This window comes from Pteronotus mesoamericanus, unplaced genomic scaffold (assembly GCF_021234165.1).
Source record: "Pteronotus mesoamericanus isolate MK-2021 breed Mesoamerican mustached bat unplaced genomic scaffold, CSHL_Meso_final scaffold_550, whole genome shotgun sequence".
Lineage (NCBI taxonomy): Eukaryota > Metazoa > Chordata > Mammalia > Chiroptera > Mormoopidae > Pteronotus > Pteronotus mesoamericanus.
In genome coordinates, this window is record NW_026555322.1 from 942,711 (window position 1) to 950,321 (window position 7,611).

Sequence of the window (7,611 nt, forward strand, 5' to 3'; positions counted from 1 at the left end):
GACATCAACATTGTAAACTTATATGCTCCCAATATAGGAGCCCCCAAGTTTATAAGGAAATTGTTGGATGACTTCAAAAAAGATATAGACAGCAACACACTGATAGTAGGGGATTTCAACACCCCACTGTCAAAAATAGACAGATCTTCCAAACAAAACATCAATAAACATATTGTGGCGCTTAATGACACACTGAATCAAAGAGACTTAACTGACATATATAGAACCTTACATCCCAAAGAAGAAAAATACACATTCTTTTAAAATGCTCATGGAAGTTTTTCAAAGATAGACCACATGACAGGACACAAAGCAAGCCGCAGCAAATTCAGGAAAATTGAAATAATACCAAACTTTTTCTCAGACCACAAGGTCCTGAAGCTGGAATTCAATCTCAAAGAGAAACTTCAAAAACTTGCACACTCATGGTGACTGAACAGTAGACTATTAAACAATGAATGGGTCAATAATGAGATAAGAGAAGAAATCAAAAAATTTCTGGAAACAAATGTAAGTGAACAGACAGCTGTACAAAACCTATGGGACACAGCAAAGGCGGTCCTGAGAGGGAAGTTCATAGCAATACAGGCTTACCTAAAAAAGATAGAAACATTTCAAATAAAAGACCTAAGACTACAACTTCAAGAACTGGAGAAACAACAACAAATAAACCCCAGAGCAAGTAGAAGGAAGGAAATAGTCAAGATTAGAGCAGAACTGAGTGACATAGAGACAAAAAGAACTATTGAGAGGATTAACCAATCCAGAAGCTATTTTTGGAAAAGATAAATAAAATTGACAAGCCTTTAAGCAGACTCATCAAGACAAAAAGGGAGAGGACCCAAATTAATAATATCAGAAATGAAAGAGGAGAAATAACAACTGATACCACAGAAATACAAAGGATCGTCAAAAACTACTATGAACAATTATATGCCAAGAAATTTGAAAATCTTGATGAAATGGACAAATTTTTAGAAAAGTATAATCTTCCAACACTAAAGGAGGAAGAAACAGAAAGCTTGAACAGACCCGTAACAGCTGGGAAAATTGAAGCCGTCATCAAGAAATTTCCCACACACAAAAGCCCAGGGCCGGACAGTTTCACTGGAGAATTTTACAAAATATTTAAGGAAGAGCTAACCCCTGTCCTTCTCAGACTATTCCAAAAAATACAAGAGGAGGGAAGACTCCCAGACTCTTTCTATGAGGCCAGCATCACCCTCATCCCAAAACCAGATAAAGACCCTACAAAGAAAGAAAACTAAAGGCCAATTTCGCTGATGAACATAGATGCTAAAATCCTCAACAAAATATTGGCAAACCGCATCCAGCAATACACTCAAAAGATTATGCACCATGATCAAGTGGGAGTCATCCCAGGCATGCAGGGATGGTTCAATATACGCAAATCAGTAAACGTGATACATCACATAAATAAAAGAAAAGACAAAAATCACATGATCATCTCGATAGATGCAGAAAAAGCATTCGATAAGGTACAGCACACATTTAAGATCACAACACTCAGAAAAGTGGGAATAAATGGGGCATTCCTCAACGTAATAAAGGCCATATATGAACAACCTACAGCCAATATCATACTCAACGGGCAAAAACTGAAAGCTTTCCCACTAAGATCAGGAGCATGACAAGGATGTCCCCTTTCACCGCTTCTTTTCAACATCGTATTGGAAGTCCTAGCCACAGCAGTCAGACAAGAGAAAGAGATAAAAGGCATCCAAATAGGAAAGGAGGAAGTAAAGCTATCATTGTTTGCAGATGACATGATAGTGTACATAGAGAACCCTGTAGACTCTACCAAAAAACTCCTCAACCTAATAAGTGAATTTGGCAAAACAGCAGGATACAAAGTCAACATTCACAAATCAAAGGCATTTTTGTACACCTGCAATGCAATAGAAGAAGAAATCAGAAAAAAAATACCATTCAATATAACAAGAAGAAAAATAAAGTACCTAGGCATAAATTTAACCAAAGACGTAAAAGACCTGTATGCATAAAACTATACAACATGGAAAAAAGAAATTAAGTAAGACAGAAATAAGTGGAAGCATATACCATGCTCATGGAATGGAAAAATTAATATCATCAAAATGTCCATACTATCCAAAGCAATTTATAGATTCAACGCAATCCCTATTAAGATGCCAATGACGTATTTCGCAGAAATAAAACAGACATTTCAAAAATTTATATGGAACCATAAACGACCTCGAATAGCTGCAGCAATTTTGAGAAAGAAACACAAAGTAGGAGGGATCACAATACCAGACATCAAACTTTACTACAAAGCCACTATACTCAAAACAACCTGGTACTGGCACAAGGACAGACCCATAGACCAGTGGAACAGAATAGAAAGCCCAGAAATAAGCCCAGGTCTCTATGGGCATCTAATATTTGACAAAGGGGGCAGAAGCATAAAATGGAGCAATAACAGCCTCTTCAACAAATGGTGTTGGGAGAGCTGGACGAAAAATTGAAATTGGATCATCAGCTGACACTATACACAAAAATAAACTCAAGATGGATAAAAGACTTAACTATAAGTCGCAACACCATAGAAGTCCTAGAAGAGAACATTGGCAGGAAACTCTCAGATATCCCACACAGCAATTTTTTCACTGATATGTCTCCTAAAGCAAGGGACATAAAGGAAAGAATAAACAAGTGGGACCTCATCAAAAGAAGAAGCTTCTGCATGGCAAAAGAAAACATCAGCAAAATGAAAAGGGAGCCAACCCTATGGGAAAATATATTTGCTAATGATACAACAGATAGAGGTTTGATCTCCAAGATATATAAAGAACTCACTCGACTCCACTCCAAGAAGACAAACGATCCAATCAAAAAATGGACAATGGACCTTGGCAGATGCTTTTCCAAGGAGGAGATACAGAGGGCCCAGAGGCATTTGAAAGGATGCTCAGCATCACTAGCCATCAGAGAAATGCAGATCAAAACCACCACGAGGTACCACCTCACACCAGTCAGAATGGCCATCATAAACAGATCAACAAACAACAGGTGCTGTTGAGGCTGTGGAGAAAAGGGAACCCTAGTACACTGTTGGTGGGAAAGCAGACTGGTGCAGCCACTGTGGAAAGCAGTGTGGAATTGCCTCAAAAAGCTGAAAATGGAACTGCCTTTTGATCCAGTGATTGCCCTGCTGGGACTATACCCTAAGAATCCCAAAACGCCAATACAAAAGAACCTATGCACCCCAATGTTCATAGCAGCACAATTTACAATAGCCAAGTGTTGGAAGCAGCCTAAATGCCCATCAGTAAATGATTGGATCATAAAATCATGGTACGTATACACAATGGAATACTACACAGCAGAAAGAAAAAAAGAACTACTGAACTTTGCGACAGCATGGATGGAACTGGAGAGCATTATGCTAAGTGAAATAAGTCAGGGGGCAAAAGACAAATACCATATGATCTCACCTACAAGTGGAACCTAACCAACGAAACAAAGATGCAGGGAAAATAAGACCAGCAACACTGAAAGGAAAAGAAACCAACAGAGACAAGAGGGAAGGAGGGAGGGGTGGGCAGCGGAAAAGGAAGGGAAGGGGAAAGTCAAGGAACATATAGCAAGGACTCATGGACAAATCCAAAGGGGAAGAGCTGAGGGAGGGAAGGAGGGAGGGGGCAAGGGAAAGTGGTGCGGGGTAGGCAGAGACAAATGTATTTGAAAGAATAAATTAAAATAAAATTTAAAAAAAAGAAAAGCAAAAAAATACAAAAAATAAAATCTATATTTAAATGTAAAAAAAAAAGACAGTTAAAAAATTTTAAAAAGAAAAAATAAGAATAAGGACATCTAAACGGATCCTTGTGGGAATGGATTAGAATCAAATGTAGTAATATGATTTTTTGTGTGTGTATACTCATACATGTACATGTACATATACATACACAATAACTAAATTCAAACAGGTATGTATATACAGTGTAGTATACATGCATGTATCAATATCTCCTTGTTCTATCAGCTGAGAAGTCCTAGAAGCATCGCACCCCAATAGAAACCAGATCATTCTGCATTCAGATCTTAATTACTAAATATGATTATCCAATAAAAGTAACAATGACTCCTTGGAGAAATGGTTGATTGTTGGGCTCAGGAAAGGAAAATGTGAGGTGAATCTGGGACATCTTGTAGCACCAGAAAGCAAGGGGCCAGAAAAAAGATGAGGGTATGCCAACCTGAAAGATCTAAGGGCTGAGACTGGAACAATTTAGGCAGAAAAAAATTAATAATAATAATAATAATAATAATGATGATGATGTATTGGATTTTAACCCCAAAGACTTCACAATCCATGCATCATACCAATATAAATAAATAATTTTGCCAATAAATAAATGGTGGGAAGGGGAATCTTCCTTACAGAATAATTTGAAATAATAAACTTAAAAGGAAATGAAAAATATAAAAATTACCACCAGGACATTATTACAGTAATAACTGCTGCAGGCAAAATCCATAGAATATTTGGATAGTATCAAATTATATGACCCCAAATATTTGTTAATTGCTGTGGTTGCTTTCAACCATATACCGACAAATTCTTTGATACTCCTCCCTTCAGGGCGGTTAAGCTTAATTCCCTCCCTCTTTAATGTGGGCTAGACTTAGCAACTTGTTTCTAACAAATTAGGTATGAAAAGGGGCCCTGGATGATTTGGCTCAGTGGATTGAGTGCCAGCCTGCAAACTGAAGGATCATGGGTTTGATTCCCAGTCACGGCACATGCCTGGGTGGTGGGTCAGGTCCCCAGCTGGGGGCATGCAAAAGTTAACCATTCGATGTCTCTCTTGCACATAGATTTTTCTCTCCCCCTCTTTCTCCCTCCCTTCCCATCTCTCTAACATAAATAAATATTTAAAAAAAAAAAGAAAAGGAAAAAATAGTGACTTTACAAGAGAAGAAACCTGGCAGACATCACCAAATGATCAGAGGTAATATCACCAGTGATCAGTAATATTGATATCATGTAACCCTGACATTGTGATGAGAAAGAGCACCTCACCTCTGCAGTATTCTTCTCCCAAATCAATAACACCAATCTAATTATGAGAAAACATCAGACAAACCCAAATTAAGGAATATTCTACAAAATAACCTCACTCTTCAAAAGAGTCAAGGTCGTGGGAAAAAAAACAGAGAAATTGTCACAGTAGAGTGGAATAAACAGACATGTTAACTAAATACAACATAGTATCCTGGATTTAATCCTGGAACAGAAAAAAAGGACATTATTGGAAAACCTGGAGAAATTTGAATACATTCTATAATTTAGTTAATAGTATTGCACAAATGTTAATTTCTTTGCTTTTACAAATGTTCCATAATTATTAGGCAAAGATAGGTGTAGGAAACTCTTTGTAGTAATTTTAAAACACTTCTTTAGAACTAAAATTATTTCAAAACAAAAAGTTTAAAAATAGACGATACCAAACCTCCAGAACCCAAAATAATACTCTCAATGAATGGAAGTGACTGAATAACTGAGGAAACAAACTGAATAGTCACTAAACGGATTCATTATTTAGTGTGAAAGGGAATATTTTACAGAACACAGTTGACAGCACTACTTGAAAAAACAAAAATATTACACATTTATACCAGAAAACTGGAGCTACTTAGTAAACTAGTTGCATGCATATACATGTATTACATTGATGTACGTGAGATTGTAGTCTCTAAATACTATTCTGCCCCTTTATTCATGGAAACAAGGAACAGACTGACAGTGACCAGAGGGGAAGGGAGAGGGGGATAAGGATAGAAAGAAAGGGGAAGGACTAGTTAAGAAACATGTATGAATGACCCATGAACAACAGGGTTGGGACTGACTATAGGAGTGGGGAGGGGCTGGGTGGACAGGGGCAAGGGGGAAACAATTGGAACAACTGTAATAGAACAACAGTAAAGCATTTAACCATATATATATGTAACAAATATAATTTGATGTGCATTATTTCACTGTTTTTTGTATTTATACAATTTCCACAGTATGGATAATTCATTTAATCATTCTCATGTTACTGGAAATTTAAATTATTTCCACCTATTTGATACTTCAAAATTGGATTGTTACAAAGTTGAATTAGATTAAGTTTTTGTCCTTAAGGCACTTTCAGATAAGTAAGGGATAAAAAGTAGAAAGCCAACAAAGTGAAAGTGTTAGGATAGGTATATACAAGTTCTAAAGGATAATATAAGCCAGGCAACTAAGGCAGAATCAAGAGGTCAGCAAAGACTTACTTTTCATTATAAAAAATTTCTTTAAAACAGCCAGCCAGCAGCAATAGCACTCTTCCCCACAGCTGGGCTTCTTTCCCAAGAAAGAGTTACCTGTCCCAAGCTGTAGTATAGCTGAAGGTTGCACTACCCCTCAAACCAGCAGATACTCTACTTAGATACAGACTTCAAGACCTAAGCAGCTAGTCTTGGGAAACTAGCTGAGGTGGATCTTCAGCATGCTATCACATATTAAAAGTCTAAGCAGGCCAGCTCAGGGATTCCTATTACAGTGGCCAACATGGACACAATGGAGACATTTGACATGTCCGTGGTTATTACACAGCATTTCATGTTCACAGCAGTTCATAAGCATCCTGGATAACTAGATAACTTTGCCAAAATAATTCACAACGTGTGCAGCATTTAGCTGTGAATTCAGGAATTGAACAGAATTCTCTGGAAGAGATGAGAAATATCATATATTTGGTACCTCACTTTCAGTTTCTTTGCTTGGATGTGGCCAATGGCTATTCTTCTTAGTCTGTAACTTCTGAAACTTATCCATGCCTAATTTCTAATGTCAGAGAATGATGGTAAAAGAGTGATGGTAAAAGAGTTTACTTTCTAAAGCAGATACAATCTAAGTTAAAATAAGCCCAGACTCTGTGTGTACCACTCACATGAGAACATGAGTGGACTACCCTCAGTTTTGCAAAATGCTGGAATGTGTTGGGTCTGTGTGCACTCTGGAGGGGCAAATCATTTCAGATGGTGGCTGCCTGAGTGCACACTATGCAGTCAAACCTTTGGATCTGAAGGAGATTATGCCATACTGGGAGAGATGTTTTCAAGCCATACAGAGTATGCTAGAGAAGTGAGGGAGAGGACTACACACCTCAAGTTCTTCTATTGAATGAGTTTGAAACAGCAATAGACAACTTTGCAAGAGGAGTTGCTGAATATAGCTCCTTTGAACACCAGAATGTTTAAGCATGACTTCTAAAAGGAACATAGAAAACAGTATTTCTGGGTATCAAAGTGTTATATAAGAGCTCCTGAATGGTAACATGTTGCATCCTTTTTCCTCCCTTCACACCATCTGGAGGACTTTGGGTTTTGGAGCTATCCCTAGTGCCCTCTTGGTGCACAAAATCAGGACATTGATTAAGTCAGAGGCTCAGGGTGTCTACCCTCCAGAATGCATGTCTTCATTTTTTAAATTAACGTGCATCTTTTTCATTCATTTTTTAAAAAAGCTTTTTCTCCAATATATTGTTACTGTCTTACAAAATCTATATTTAAAAGCTACTGTGATTAACTTAATTT